Below are 17,287 nucleotides of genomic sequence, written 5' to 3'. Positions count from 1 at the left end.
ACACTTTCAACAGGCCTTCTTTGCTTGTACTGCATAAATAAAATGGTATTTTATGTGCTGCTTTAAGTAATGGGGCATACATAGTCTGTAACTAGATAGAGTTCCCTTGGGAAAATACCAGGTAGCTTCACAGTAATCACATTTCCCTCAGAGTACTTGGTAATTACTAATTATTCTTAATGAGATCAAAAGTAATTGCTATGTAACCTTCAACCGTGGTTTAGACATTGAGAAATAACGTATGTCATCATAATTTACTCTTTAATTGCAACTATCTTGCTATTGCATGCATTTTACCATGTAGCTAGATGTTCAGTAGTTACCAAGCAAATAAAAAGCCATCCAGTCATATTTATAGCCCAGATCACTTCCTCCTATACAAGAAGCTGCAGGAGAGGGAAAGTTCACTGCCAGATTCCCTGCAGCACAGCATTTGTGTTTGTGATCCCGCTGCATCCCCTTGAATGGTCGAAATTTGCAGCCTACAATGAGCAGGACATGAGGCCACTATCAGCTCCTTCTTGTGGTCCTGCAAAGGACATTGCACGTTACAGATCCGAACCAAGTCCCCCTGGTACAATGTGAAACTGCTGGTATCTCTAAAGGGAACAAAATGAGAACTTACATTTTCTGGTAAATATGAGACTATCTAGGGAAAGGGATGCATCCTATTGCAGTGTATCATTTCATTCATTACGTCCCATGTACATTTATGATCTGAGTTTGCTGATTCTCCATGTGCAATTTCTTGTTGATAGGGTCTTTCACTTATTCTACTGAAAGTTTTCTCAAAACTGTCCACCCTGATTTTTGTAACATCATTTCTTTTGGCTTTGGTGTTTTATCTGGACTATTAATCTCTCTTTCTTCTCAGCTACCTATAATCCCCTCCATTCGTCATATTCCATTACACTACACGTAATTATTTTGATTCCAGTTCCTCCATAATTTCTGCTAACACACCTACTGAACCCATTGTTTATCAGAAGGTTATCTCTTTCCTTTGGTCTCCAAAGGTCTCGGTCACTCATCTTCCCCTTTCATTTATCCTTTTCCCCATGCTGCAAGTAACAAGTAGAAGAAAATCACTCTGTCAAAACCCATAAAGTCATCATGGTGCTTACATTCAAACCTAGCCAGTAGTTCATATAGTGATACAAGAAATGTATGAAACTGCTGTTATGAGTTTGCACAATTTGTTTATAATTATTTTTTCCATTACTCAGTAAAGGTGGGGTGCATTTTTATCTCAGCTACACATTATGGTTTATATTTTAGAATGGATGTTCTCTGGAAAAAGGACTGTCATTTATTAAATGCCTCTATGTGTCAATAAAACCTTGATGACAATATAATCTAACACAAACGTAGGTTTTCCATAGTACTACACTGATGATCTGGTAATTACTATTATTATCAGACAATACCATTGTTATGCATACGACTGCAATGCAAGGTGCTCAACACAGAACACATAACAAAATAATATGAGATGTTTTCGTCTTATTTTTCTCTTTCATTTTCCCTTCTGAACTCAGTTATGTATTTATTTTCTGTAATCTGCTAAATTTCAAGTAGCTGCTTTGATCTATGTCTATCTACATACATTTTCCCACTGCTCCTGTTTTATTATTAGCTTTGTACACTTTCATGTGTCTTTATCTATCAGCTCTATTACTGAAGATGGTACTGTATAAACTCTCTAGACAAAATAAATATTAGTTATTACACTCACATGGAGTCTTCAGAATAGGAGAACCCTGGGAAAGCCAAAATTCTGATTCATCTTCTTTGAAATAGGTGCTTAAAACAGGTCAGCTGAATCATCTGGAGATAATTATCTTTCCCAGGGAACTTCATAGGGAATCAGGAAAACTAATTTAGGTTAGATAGCTCACTTTCAGATTTCTAAAACTGGGGGACAGGGTATTTATTCTACCTCACTGAGAGAAGGCAACTATCCCAATTGTTAAAGGCATTATATTAACAGCCAAAAAAAAAAAAAAAAAAAAAAAAAAAAAGATTAAAAAGATTATCTGTCTCAGAATCTTTAAAATGAAAGGAAAACATTGTTTTGGAAAGTAACAACTACATTTCACAATTATATGCAGTCTGAATAGGCTGAAGTGGTGAGCTTTTAGGCTGTCTGCATGCTGGAGGAATTATGGGTCACACAGTGGAAATCTCAGAGCAGACCCCAGTACCATTGTCATAGAATCATGGAATCATGGAATGGTTTGGGTTGGAAGGGACCTTGAAGTCCCTCCAGTTCCAACCCCCTCCCATGGGCAGGGGCACCTCCCACCACCCCAGGTTGCTCGAAGCCCCATCCAGCCTGGCCTTGAACACCTCCAGGGATGGGGCATCCACAGCTTCTCTGGGCAATCTGTGCCAGGGCCTCACCACCCTTACATTGAAGAATTTCCTCTCAACCTCTAATCTAAAATTCCACTATTTTTTTTTTTTTTTAAACCATTCCCCCTTGTCCTGTCGTTATCTGATTGAGAAAAGAGTCCCTCTCCATCTTTTTTATAAGCCCCTTTAAAGTACCAAAAGGTCGCAATGAGGTCTCCCCGAAGCCTTCTCTTCTGTAGGCTGAACAACCCCAGCTCTCTCAGCTTTTCTTCATAGGAGAGGTGCTCCAGCCCTCTGATCATCTTTGTGGCCCTCCTCTGGGCCTATTCTAACAGCCCCACATCCTGCTTGTGCTGGGGGCCACAGACCTGGATGCATTACTCCAGGTGGGGCCTCCCAAGGGTAGAGCAGAGGGGGACAATCACCTCCCTCCACCTGCTGGCCACTCCTCTGTTGACGCAGACCAGAACAGTAGGCCTTCTGGTCTGCAAGCACGCACTGCTGGCTCATGTCGAGCTTTTCATCCACCAGAAACCCCACGGCATTTTCTGCAGGGCCGCTTTCAATGAGTTCTTCACCCAGTCTGTCCTTCTGTCTAGGATTGCCCCAATCCAGGCGTGGCACCTTGCACTTGGACTTGTTGAACCTCATGAGGTTCACGTGGGCCCACTTCTCAAGCTTGTCCAGGTCCCTTTGGATGGCATCCCTTCCTTCTTTGGTATCAACTGCACCACTCAGCTTGGTGTCATCTGCAAACTTGCTGAGGGTGCACTCTGTCACATTGTCTATATCACTGATTAAAATATTAAATAGCATCGGTCCCAAGACAGATCCCTGAGGGACACCACTCATCACCAGCCTCCACCTGGACACAGAGACATTACACAGAGACAGCAGCTCTCTGGGTTCTCCTTCCATTTTTGTCCACTGAATATTCCATTTGTTAAACCCATATCTCTCCAATTTAGAGAACAGGATGTCAAGAGGAACTGTCTCACAGGCCTTACAAAAGTCCAAGTAGATGATATCGGTAAGTCTTCCCTTCTCAACTGATGCAGTCACTCCATCACAAATAGCCATCAGGTCAGTCAGGCACGATTTGCCCTTGGTGAAGCCATGATGCCTGTCCTGGATCACCTCCTTGTCTTGCATGTACCTTGACGTTGCTTCCAGGAGGGCTTTTTCCGTGATCTTCCCAGGCATAGAGGTGAGGCTCATCGGTCTGTAGTTCCACAGGTCCTCCTCTCTACCCTTTTTAAAAACTGGAGTGATGTTTCCCTTCTTCCAGTCACACAGGACTTCACCTGACTGTCAGGACTTTTCAAATATGATGGAGAGTGGCTTGGCAACTCCATCAGCCAGTTCCCTCGGGACCCTGGGATGCACGGCATGGGGCCCCATAGATAGTGTATGTTGAGTTTCCTGCCTTCACTGCTTGTTTCCTTACACATGGGGATGGAGAGCTTCTGCACATTAAGTGTCCTTAAAGAGTCCCACTGCAGTCTAGGGCCACTGCGTTGCTTTCCACTTGAAATAACAGTCTTTGTCAGAACGAAGGAAAATTGCTTATTTTCAACATAAAACACCTAACAGTAGGACTGAGCAAACAAACTTTGCATGCAAATCAATTGCAGCCAGATTTCATGCAGGGAGAAAATCCCAGTCTATCCAAAGCCTCCACTTTTGTAATCTCCTGGAGTGTTTTGTATCATTTTATGGCAGCTTCGCACAATTTTCATGATGTTAACTGCTGTAAAGTGAACTAAAGCTATTACAGAAATGACCACACCAACATAAAGAGCTCTAACCTACGGCTGCCCAGCTGCTTCTTTGAGAAAATTACTACCCTCCACAATGTCACGTGCCCCATCGCCTTGTCCACTTGCTGTTGAGGCATACTATGTGGATATTAAAGAAATGTTTTTCTTGGAGTTGTGCAGAATGAATCAAAGAAAACTTTATTTTTCCGGTCTACTTTTCAAAGAGGAAAGATCTGTGTGTTTTAAAAGTCTTCAGCAAAAGATGAAAATAACAGTTTAACATGTAGGAAATTGAGCTCTTCAACTATTACCACAAAACCTGAAAAATCTGAAAAGAAGGAAAAGCTTGTTGGGATTTTGTTTTATAAAACTTTGCTTTCTGTTTCCTTCTCCTTCCTTTAGCTTTCATTGCAGCTAAGATTTTCAAGTCAATGGTCTTTTGACAGGAGAAGAGTCGGCAGTCCAGACCAAACTGACACCTCTCAGATACCTTCATGCTGGATTTCCTTTCGGACTAATTTGAATGACTGTTGAAATTACAATCTTTTGTTCTATTGAGACGACTTGTTTCTTATTTTTGAAGCTCTTTAGTGATATTTTACTCCTTTCTGGTAAGTTTTGTGTACAGTAAATATACAGGGCTGTTGTTACTACTCCCTGAAGAAACAGTTGTGTACAGATTTGAGGCCATTACTGCTGCTTTTTATCATTATATGTCACCGCCCCTATTGTCAATCTGTGCACATTTATAGACATATCACAATATAAAAATCCCTCTGCAATCATCATAATTTTGCTCTTCCTCCCATCAACATATCTAAATCAAAATTTCAAAACAACAGGGTAAGAAATGTAGAAAGAGAAATCAGAGAGTTTTGATTGGAAGGTTTCATCCCAAAAATGGAAGAGAAGTATTATTCTGTAAGTGTAAATTTTGTGAGATTTTACCGTAGAGAACAAAAATGTACTCTTCAAAAAGAAGCAGCATCATGTGGCATTCCAGTTTTTATGCTAGATGTGCACAGTGCTATGACATTGACCATGAGCAGAAAGCTCAAGAAGCTTAAACAAATAAAAGCAGCACTATTGTGCAGCTGGCTGAAACCTATTAACAGAAACATTTGTTTCTGCTAATAAAAACTTATTCTTTCTAGACCGCTTAAGCTCCAGTGACTGTAACATATATACAGACAAGAGCCAGTAGCTATTTTTCTATGTTAGACTGCATGACAATAGCTGGAACAGAGCAAAAAAACAAGGGGCAACTTTTCTTATGGAGATGCATTTTTTTCCACGGTGGACTTTGTTGACTGTTTTTCCCAACTTGACTGGTTGCCCCGTGTATTTTAGACAGACTAACTGGTTATTTCTTGTATTTGACAGTGAATCCATGACAAAGAGAGTCAGGGGACTAGCTCGGGGGAAAATCTTGGAAATCTTGAACTGGGTCCCTCCAAAACTGCTGCCCCACCAGACCTTCCTTTCCTCCTGCTCTCTAGTATTGCAGTCCTTACTGCTATCACAGCAGTAAAATGGTAAACAAGATTCTTCTACAAAAGAGATGGATGGGAATTAAAATATTTAAATCACCCAGCTGTCCACAGGGACCTCATTAGTACCCAGTTTGCCTGTGAAAATACCACATTTCAGAAAGCCATCGTGTTATTACCTCACTTGCAATACAAACACTGCTGTGCCATGACACTACATGAACCCCAGAAAACCTGTTGCAAACAGACTTGTCTAGATTAACTGCACAGCAGGGAAGAAGCCCAAAAGCTGACAGAATAACTGAATTGGAGACAAGAAAAATAGAGCTTGATTCCACCAGTTTTTGCTTTTTCAAGGGGCCTCTTCTCATGCTGCTGGATGTACTGACCCCCAAGCAACTTGTTCACCGAGTAACTGAGCACTTCTTTTGGAAAAAAAGAAGAAAAAAATAAATAAAATAAATAAAAAAATAAACAGAAAAAAAAAAGAAAAAAGAAAAAAAATACAAAAAAAAGAAGAAAACTTTCTTGGTCTCATAAATTAAGATTATGTAAAGTATGGCTAACATTTATTTTTTTTAATTCCTTGATTTCAGTATTTTGAAGAGTTGTATTAAGAGCATTAAAATGAGATTTTTCAAAGGTGACTTGCCTTGGCCTATGTCCGTTCCTGTTGCTACCTGAGTGCTAACTGACTTCACAAGAAAGTAAATACTAAGGGGAATGGAGCTGAGCCTGGTATTTTGGCTTTCCTATTTGCTCATTCAGAAATGAAAATTAAAGATAGATCCACATGCAGAAGGCGTAGAAACTAGCTGCTGTTCAGTGACCACTGAATACTTTTAAAATTCACATCCCAAATTTTCATTTGAATTAAATCTTCAAAACTTTTCATGTCATAAAATTTTCAGTCCAATGAATAATTCTGGTTATAAAACGGGAGCCTAGAATAACTTGCAGGTAACTTAAGGATTTAGAGAGCTGAATATATGTCGTGTAAAATGAACTCTATCTTCCACACTGGTGGTGTAGATATGCTTCTAAGGTGAATTTTTCTATTCCTTTTCTCTGGAGAGCTTTAAAAGGATGGGGCAGAAGATTTAGATCTAGTTTAAACTAGAGGAGGAATGTTCCACGGAGGAACATTCAGGCATTAGCAGCATGACACTTGCAGGTAGAGCACTGCTGGTGAACACCATTCTAACCAGACTTCAGCCATCTAAAAACTATCTGTCTGCTTCAATTTAAAGATTTGTACTTTAAGGCCAGAAAAGGGTACTTCATAAGTATTGCTCCACCTGCCCCTCCTTGACACCCACCTTAGGACAAGATAAACTATTCTCTTCATCCCCCACTGACAAGAGAAACTAAACAGCTCACACAGACATCTGAATTTCTAGGCAGGTGAGATGAATCTTAGCGTCTCTGTTCATTCACAGTAGATTTAACTTGTGCAATTTCCTTAGTGATATAATATCATGCCTGAATTTGCATCTCCAAGCTTCGGGATTGCACAGTAAAATGCAAAAGGGGGGCTTTGAAGACATCACTTCAAAAGAGCTTTAAAGAACTTGAATTATTTTTCCTGCCACTAACTTCCCTTGATTTCCCACCAAGACCCACGAAACTTGAAAAGGCTGCCTATCTCGTCTGCATGTTTAATATATTCCTCTCCCCTCCAAAGCATCTGTATCATACACAGAGAGAAATGTGTTTTTATAAACAACTCAGCAGTCAGCAGGAGGTGAGATGATAGCTAGCTGGTGAGGCGCCAGCTAAAGACAAGATATTCCAACATTATAAGAGATGGAGTCAGATGAGCATAACTCCAGGAGGGTTTTGATTTTTATCTTAATAGTTCTCTTTCCCTGCATGGTTTTGAGAAAAACACAAGAAGAGGGAAAGAAAAAACTCCAGTGTGAGACAAGTACTTTTTTCAGTATTGTTCTTGTGGGAAGAGTATGATCGAGAAGTTTTTATAGTTTAACTGGCCTGTTGGCCAGACAGAATAGATAACAAAAAATTGATTCCTACTACTTTTGTTAGATTGTTTTCCAAATTGTCATATTAATAACATTAAAGAAAACCAAATCAAAAAGCAAAGACGACTTGTTTTCTTTTCTTTTTTTTTTTTTTAAACTGCAATTAAAGAAGTAGACTTAAAAGCAAAAGCAGTTTTTATGTCTTTCATATTCACAGGATCCTCAACCTGGCAGAACAAGGCAGAAAACAAATGTTGAAAAGGACACCTTGGGGAGAGCTTCAAAGAATACATCCTTTTACAATCTATGCCATGTCATTTACATATTTTTATAAAACCTGCGTGCTTGTACACACGTATCATACAAAACATTTGGAATACTTCATCCTATTGGCAAAACATTTGCTCTTTTACATTTACATCATTTTTCACTGACAGCCATACAAACACCCTTTCTCAAGCAGATCTCAAAAAAGTTCACTTCACAGAAGTTTTCAGAAAACATCCTTGACTTTCAGCATCAATAAATCTTTTTCATGTCTTCTAAAACCATTCTGGTCACAGAAATTAGCTAGATTTTACTGCCAAGTAAATGTAAACAACAATAACAACAACAAAATGCATTTTCATCACTGTCAGTAATTTTACTCCATTTTTAATACATTGTTTAATGAAGCTCCCAACCAGCTAGATCTCTTCTGATTCACCTACACCACTAGTGATAAAAATCTTCATAGTTTCAAGTCATAATTTGGAATAAAATCCTAGAAAATAGGAATGAGTGATGTGTGCTTATATAAATATATATTTAATTCCAGCCTGGACTTCTGAATTGACCTTGGGACATCCCATATTAGGACTGAGGAAGAGGAGGTGTATTGCAGTATTCTCACCACTATTCCTCTTTAGTCTCATACATTTCTCGGGAGACTTCAGAGGACTTACCAACATTAATGCCTCTGCAAACAAGAGAAAAGCAAATGCTATTTTTCTTCAAACAACCTTTTTCTTCATCTGTAAGTCTGACTTCAGCACTTTACCAAGATAAACAGCCTCATTACTGATAAAGGTGGCAGTGTTTGCTCGGGTGGGAAAGAAATGAGAGTGGGGACAGAACAAACATCAAGCCAGTTTAGCCACTTAGTTTTAATCCTATTATCTCTTCCACTCATTCTCCTCTGCTGCAAGATAACATTTCCTACTAAAAGTAATCCTGCTCTCTCTAATTTCTTCTGTCATATTGGGGATAACACAAGGTTTCTGCACTACTTCAATTGCACTCAATTCCTCTTTCAAAAAAGCAGGTGGGACTTTGGTGGTGTAAAGTCTTGTGCTGCAAGATTAGCTTCCACACTACAAGAGATTAAGCGGATAGCTGTTGTGGTCTAACCCTGCAGGTGGCTCAGCACCACCCAGCCACCTGCTCGCTCTCCTCACGTGGGGTGGGGGAAAGAATCAGAAAGCTAAAAGTGTGAGAACTCGTGGGTTGAGATAAAGACAGCTTACTAGGTAAAGAAAAGCTGCATATGCAAGCAAAGCAGAAGAATTCATTTGCTGCTTCCCATCAGCAGGCAGGTGCTCAGTGACTCCTAGGAACACAGGGCTCATCGTGCCTAACAGTTCCTTGGGAAGACAAACACCATCACTCTGAAAGTTCCTCCTTCCTCCTCCTTTCCCCCAGCCTTTATTGTTCAGCATGACACCACACGGTATGGGACATCCCTGTGGCCAGTCTGGGTCAGCTCCTGGCTGTGTCCCCTCCCAGCTCCTTGTGCACCCCCAGGGACATCGCTGGTGGGGCAGCACCAGAAGCTGAAAGTCCTTGGCTCTGGGTGAGCACTGCTCTGCGACAGCTAAACATCAGTGTGTTATCACCACTATTGTCATCAAGAATCTGAAACACAGCACTGTATGAGCGTCTATGAAGAAAATTAACTCTATCCCAGCCAAAACCATGTCACCAGAAGAGAATGATGCACTAACAAGGAAATGGTTGCAAGGTGAAGGTGCAAGTTAGGCCTGAGGAAGTGCCTGATTCACCTCTGTCACAGTGTGCCCTTAGGGAAATCACACGATTTCATTCTGCAAACGTGTAAGTGTAATAGTTCTTATAGCACATGCAGGGTAATATTTTAAGAAGGGTCTATTCTTATTAAAATAAGCAGGCTTTTTATTAAATCCGCTTTTTAAAGGGCTGTTTCAGATCCAAGCATCGCTGCCATGTAGACATAGATTGATTATTATTTTCCTGGTGCTTTTCCAAGCAGTTCCCTTTTAGCATCTGTGCTTTCCTTCAGAAAGCTATGCTGCTCAGAGAATGGACTTTAAATGTATGAGGCATCTCTGTGATTTATCTGTTGAGATTATCTGTTGATTTCTATCACTTTGCTCTTGCCCTTCAAAGTGCCCTGATAAAAGATATAACTTGGGTCTCAGTACCTTCCAAAATAGTACCTTCTGCCTCTTAGTTTCCCCTCTGTAAAATGTGTATCCTCATGCACCAGACCCAGTACATACTCTCCTAACTTCAGTTAGTCACAACTATGTGGACTGTAAGCTCTTTAAGACAAGACCTTTGCTTCTTACTCAATGATGGGACTGTGATGTGAAAAGGTCCCTAATTCTGGCTGATCTTGTGCCACTCATACATATCATAATGTTTATTAAAGGACGTGTGAACTCTCAAGGGCAGATAGTAAATAAGAGGGGAGTAGAGCAATAAAGATCATTAGGATAAACTAACAAGGTGAGATTCACTGTGAGATTCAGAAATAATACACTTCCCAGATACTGAATGGGGCAGAGAAATTTGGAAAGTCCCAATGAGAGAAGAGATTTTGTGGGGCTTGATGATAAAAGCTATATGATGATAAAACAGATAAGCAAACATAGCAAACTTAGATGCCATGTGCAGCGTAAAATATATTTCTGAATGCCAGTGCAGCAAGTGTAGCTGGTATACTGAAGGCATCTGTAGGCAATTTATCAGAAAGCTATTGGCAATAATGGAGGGAATTCACAGAATAGTTAATATAATTAGAGGGCAGGAAGGATAGATTTGCTGGAAAAGATTAAAAGAGCTACAGCACAGATAGCCATAGCTGTAGTAAGAAGGAATAGGATAGGGTAATAAGAAATTCAGCTGCTTGTCATTGTTAATCTTGGCGTGTCCTGCAGAATTTCCAAGCTGGACACATAGAGTTTAAAACATGCAAGCAGCACAGACAATACTGTGCTTTCATTCCCTGAGAGCTGAAAATGTTTTCTTGTTTTAAATCTGACAATGCGAAATCCTTGGAAAGTACTTGTGGCCTCTTTTCTTTGTCAGCTATGTCCATTTCTAACCAGTCAGCACAAAGACCAGAAGTGGAATTGTAGAGATTCATAGCAGAAATGATAAACTTGGTGTGCATGCAGTGGGAAGGCAAATGTGTGTGTGTGTAAGCAATGGAGAAAGAGCAAAACAAGTGTTAAAGTGGTGGCCTGTCCTGATAACAAACACCATTCCCAAGGCAGTGCCCCCAGGACACTGCTCCCAGATGCCCAGTTGAGGAACCTGTTGTTGATGTGACTCCCACAAGGCTTTTACTCTGATAAGAGCACAGAGCACAAATGATCTGTCAATGGAAGATATTGCATCCCAACACCGGGAAGGTGGTAACACAGTGGCAGTATGTCACGTATGCCATTTCTGTTCCTGTTAATCCAACAGGAAAGCAGACACATATCTGAAACAAACAAGGAAAAACAGACCATGAGCACCAACCTTGACCAAAATTTAGGAAGTCTGAAACAAGCAAGATTCTTAAATATTATCACCCACTGATAATTATTACAAAGCTCCCACTCCCTCAAGATCTGGGGCCTCCACTGAAGTTTTTACTCAAAAGGCCATTTCTTTCCACTGTAGGGCATTAGAGCAACGAACAAGAGTACCTCTAAATGTATCACTGCTACTGAAACCCAGACAAAGAAGTAGCAATATCTGGTTGATGCTGCATATCTTTCAATAAAAACTAATATGATGGTCAGTATACAGCAAGAGATAATTGAGTTATTAGCTTCAGTGGCATCTCCAGCTGTGTTTTGCAGAATCCATGCCAAACTGTGTGAGACTGTTGTTAATTTGACAAACACAAATAGAAAGAAACAAAAAAAAATCTTTCACAATCCTCCCTGAAATTCTAAATTATTCATTCAAATTATCTCTAAGATGAAGTTGTCCATCTGATACATCAAAATGCAATATCCTCAGCCTATGAATTTAGTTCAGCACGCAGTGAATCACCCTTATTTTTCTGAGGTAAAAATGCAAATACACAGCAGTTTGTCAGGTCAGTTGCATAAATATTCCTTCAGTTCATCTAGGTAAATACTATCCTCATTATCTAACACAGCGACCAGTGCCTCTGGTCAGAGGGTTAGGAGCAATATGCAGTCATTAACTGCCACGCCACTGCTGTCTCTGCTGACTTCTGACCTTAAAGTCAAGGCAGGTTTGCCTGCCTCGGTGCTTAGAAGTCAGTGATTAAGTGAATGGCACTCTTCCTTCTCACTGTGAACCAGTGCCCTGCTTGTGGTGGGAAGGAGTGCTTGGCTTCTGAAGGTGCCGGTTGTTGGACAAGTCGTAACACTGAGGTCCTGACCATTTGCTCATTAAGCATGCTGTAGTACTTCTTGAAAGGACATCTTAGAGTGAACTCCTTCTGCAAAAAAAAAAAAAAAAAAAAAAAAAAAAAAGATCACATCTCCCCTAACCATATTTGTTTATAATTTCATCTGAGTACAACTTTCTCGTCCACTTTGTTCCTTAAAGCCACTGTGTAAGCGTCTTACCTGATTGAACTGACAACCAGGATCTAAAGAGCAAAAACACGGTGGTAGGGAGTTTTATGACCTACATTCCCTGTGGATCACCACTATACCAATTACACAGGATTGCTCCATTCAGATTATTAACTGGTGCACAGCAGCTGAGAGCGTGCTTCATTTCACTGGTAGCAATGTATACTACTCATTGTAATGCTGTCCAGAACCTGCAGTGTGAAAGTCGTTACAGGAGAGCGGTGACTTTAAAGAGGTATTATAACAATACTTCACTTTTGCCCAAGTAGAGAGACCAATGTAACAAAGCTTCATTAAAAGACTTCATTGGGTATTTAAAATTTTTTCAGCTCTCAGCAAATTCAAGGCAAAACTTGGAGGTTATGATATTACTGATAAGTACACGGACCACTCTCTGGCTTCAAGGGCAAGTGGCATGGCACAGCCATCTACGCAGTGAACCTCTCTTCCACTCCAAAACAACATGGTCTCAACCACTCTGCCTAATGCAAATAGCTCAGGCATTGTCTGGGAGAGCATTAGATGGCATTAGCCAAAACCACAGCAGGAACTCTGCAAAAAGTGGAACGGTGTTGACATTGACAGAACGCTGCTGAAGTCCACACATTGGCTCTCTTTATTTTACTTCTATAAATAAAACCTGACAAAAAGAGGCGTGTATTCCTGGTGCGTCATGCCCTGGGAATGTAAGCGCACTATAGGCTGAAAAGAATTGTAACTCCAGGGAACAGCCTGGGAGCTTTAAGTTCATCAGCAATATCCAGGAAAAAAAAAAAAAATAATAAATAAATAAATCGGTTGACTCAAAGCGAAACCAAATGGTATTGAAAGTTTAATTAAACTCAAATTTCCAGGTAACTGGAAATTGTGGTTGTCAGCCAAATCTAGTTTGATACTGTTCCCTGCTAGGAAGAAGACAATATTAGTGCTAACAGTACACTAAAGCTTGCAAATGAGTTTAAGTCATGCAAAGAAACAACTTCCAGCTGAGACAAGTTTGACCTAGGTCAATGCAGGAAAAACTCCCATTAGTCTGCCTTCTAAATGAGAAACCTGCTTCAGGCTCAACTGCAGTAATAATTCATAGCCTGTACAGTCAGTCCAGCCACCATATGGAGGTGAAACTGCAGTGTCTAAAGCCACCTATTAGATATAAATGTATCTGCATAGCTCTTCTGCCAAGCCTTCACTGGCATCCACAGGGGCAGGATCAGTTTCTGGGGTCTCAAGTAAATGCTGACTTGAACCCTACCAAGAAACCTGAGAACATTAAATGAAGCTCTTTAATTAGTCACTAAGTCACACTTCTTCACCTGTAAGTGGCAATTCAGGTGGCCAAAAATAACAGTGTTTTATTTATAATATAAAAGAAAAAGGAAACAGGAAGAGACAGAGGACAGTACAAATAGTCAGTTGTTCCTTTTCCAAACAGTCCTCAAAACTCCTCTCACACTTTTTGGCAAGGCAATTGCTTCTCTTGATGACATGCACAGCTGCGTCCAGTCTCCTGTATATCCCACCTATAGTTTGTTTATGTCATATTTAATTTCTGTAGTCTTCAATGTTTTCCTCTTGAACCCTCAAAATATTTCATTTTTTTATTCTTATTTTATTACCACAGATGGAATACTTCAGTATCCAAGGTTTAGCCAAAGGAGCTTTAAATGGCTGTCATAGCATCCTCACTTTTCATAGCTGTGTCACTCTGTAACTCTTTCACATAGACAAGACTCTGTGGGGAAAAGGCAGGACAACTATAGTAATGCCTGCAATTGTATTATTTTCTTTGGAATAAAACAATGATATTTTTACTTAGTATTGATCTAGTTTATCCTCTTCTCCAAATTTTAGATTACCGTGTGAAAAGTAATAAAAATTTTGAAATAGTTGACTGAAAACCAAAAGCGTCACCGTATAATAAAATCTCAGTGCCACATGGGAGGGGTAGCTGTGTTGTCTCAAGCCCCCATCTCACCCATGGGGCAATCACCCCCCAGTCTAGATTATGGAGTAGAGTGAACTTTTGCCAAATTCACAGACAACATGAAACTGGGGGGGAGTGGGTGACCACCAGAGGGCCATGCTGCCATCCAGAGAGACCTTGACAGGCTGGCAAGGTGGGCTGATACGACCTTCATGAAGTTCAACAAGGAGAAGTGCAGGGTTCTGCAGCTGGGGAGGAACAGCCCTGGGCACCAGGACGTGCTGGGGGCCACCTGTCTGGGCAGCAGCTCCCAGAAAAGGGCCTGGGGGTCCTGGTGGGCACCAGGCTGAACGTGAGCCAGCAATGGGCCCTTGCTGCTAAGAAGGCCGATGGTATTCTGGGCTGCATGAGGTCAAGTATCACCAGCAGGCCAAGAGAAGCAATTCTTCCACTCTACTCAGCATTGGTGAGGCTGCACCTGGAGTAGCATCCAGTTCTGGGCCCACAAGTAGGAGAGAGACCTGAACACACTACAAAAAGCCCAACAGAGGGCTATGAGCCCTCAGAAAGCTGGAGCATGTCTCCTGTGAGGAGAGGCTGAGAAAGCTGTGACTGTTCAGTCTGGAGAAAGGGAGGATTTTCTTTGAAAATCAGTTTTGATGGAATTTCTTATAGCACATTCAGCTTAGTCTTCTAAACCATTTTTCTTCCCTTGCTTGCCACCTCATGCCTGTGCACAAGTCTTTCTCAGGCCTTCAACAACAGTAAAAAACAGTGAGACTTTTCTTTAAATTTCCGCATAAATATATATCCAGCCACTCTCCACAGTGGGGAAGGAAGGACAGAAGCTGTACAGCTGCACTTCTGTCACCACCTGATACAACATGCACACAGCCCTGGGTCATTATGCATGGGAGGTCTACAGCCCCTTTTTCCCTAAGAGTTTTTTCTCAACCCTTTTCCAGCATAACATCTGGCAATAACAGAAGAGTTGGAGAAAGCAGAATATTCTGGCAGATGAAAAAGTGAACTGGATACAAAAGAAAGGGTTATCTTTGCTGAACATTCTCCAGCTAGCTTTGGATATGTAATTAAATATGAGGATGCATCCCAATATTTCCTCTTGTACAGCAGGCTACATGGCAGCTGAACAAGATTGCATTGCTGTGATTTGTACTTTACTGTCTTCATCCAGCAGGACCAGAACACTAACCATCCTTCATGGTTTAGCTACTCATATGCTTCAAGGGTAATGCCACACATGATATATTTTTGCTACTTATGGTCCAATTATCAGTGACAGAGGGAAATCTTTGCAACTCTGCCAGGGCTACTCCGACTGTGTCTTCACATCCAAAGAAAAGTAACCACTCAAGGGCAGCTCCTCTTATGCCCATGTTTGGGGAGTTTGTAATCACAGAATCACAGAATATCCTGTGGTGGAAGGGACCTACAAGGATCATCAAGTCCAACTCTTGGCTCCACACAGCACCACCCAAAAATAAGACCCTATGTCTGAGAGCGTTGTCCAAATGCTTATTGAACTCCAGCAGGCTCAGTGCTGTGACCACTACCCTGGGGAGCCTGTACCAGTGCCCAGACCACCCTCTGGGTGCAGAACCTTTACCTAACACCCATCCTGACCCTCCCCTGTCCCAGCTCCATGCCGTTTCCCCGGGTCCTGTCGCTGTCCCCAGAGAGCAGAGCTCAGCGCCTGCCCCTCCGCTCCCCTCGTGAGGGAGCTGCAGGCCGCCATGAGGCCTCCCCTCAGTCTGCTCTGCTCTGGGCTGAACAGATCAAGGGACCTCAGCCACTACTCATACGTCTTCCCCTTTAGACCCTTCCCCATCTTCATAGCCCTTGTTTGGACACTCTGTAATATGTAGTCCAGAGATAAAGGAAGCAGCACCAAGGAACTGGCACAGCTCACTTTCTCCATTGCAGGAGTCCTTTATTGCTTGACACCTACTGTAAAAGACTGTTATATCGGGCTCATGGCAACACTATGATCTGGTCTAATACTGTCCCTCTGGCTTTCTGTGCTTAAAGAAACTATTAGTGACTGCTGTGTGGATCCTGATTCATTAAAGCAGGTTCTTTTCATGCTATTTGGATTGAGTTGCCAAAGAGAGACACACAGGAGATGGCCTTTATTGAACATCTCAGTAAAACTTCAGCACATGATGGGCTTCTCAGCTATCTAGTCCTGTCACACCTAAATTGCAACACATACAACTGAGCTAAGGACTTCAGGAGTCTTCAAGGATGATCATCTACTAGGGGGAGGTATATTTTGATCTAATGGTATTTAAGTACTTAGGTTGTAACTTAGGACACAATGCCTTTGGGATATATGGCCCTTAGTCCTTCTATGGCTCTGTTTTCAATATTAATCATAAAAACCTTAACCTCAAACCTTAGACCAGACCATACATGCGTCTAGAATCCATACCCTGACACCAAGCCCTGCCTATCCATCTCTTATCCCCGACCTTGTGTCTGTCCGGATTCTGTTCTCCTCCTGCTCACTGGCTAGTCCAGCTGGAAGTTCACTGGCAAATCACCCACATACACAGACAGAGAAGGGAGTAAGGTCATGCAGAAAATAGATACAAATGAAGTTCAATAAGAAGATAGGACAGATTGCAATGATCATGATAATCTTGTTTCCCGTTTTTTAACAGATAAAAAATTCTAGCTGAATCTCTTCAAGGTTATACTTGAGTGGCTCCATGAGTTGCCCAATGATTGGTGACTTAAGAGGCCTGGTCTTTGTTATGGTCTCTATTATCTATGTTACAGTTTTTGTATTTGTGTGTTTAATTTATGATTTTTCCTGTACCTTGTCTTTTCCTTTTCTACTGAAAAGCTATTAACCAGATGGCTTTGCAAAGTAGTTACCATTGCAAATAACACATATGAGGAGATAATA

Source organism: Anser cygnoides, chromosome 1, assembly GCF_040182565.1.
Source record: "Anser cygnoides isolate HZ-2024a breed goose chromosome 1, Taihu_goose_T2T_genome, whole genome shotgun sequence".
Classification (NCBI taxonomy): domain Eukaryota; kingdom Metazoa; phylum Chordata; class Aves; order Anseriformes; family Anatidae; genus Anser; species Anser cygnoides.
Note: the sequence above shows the minus strand (reverse complement) of the source record.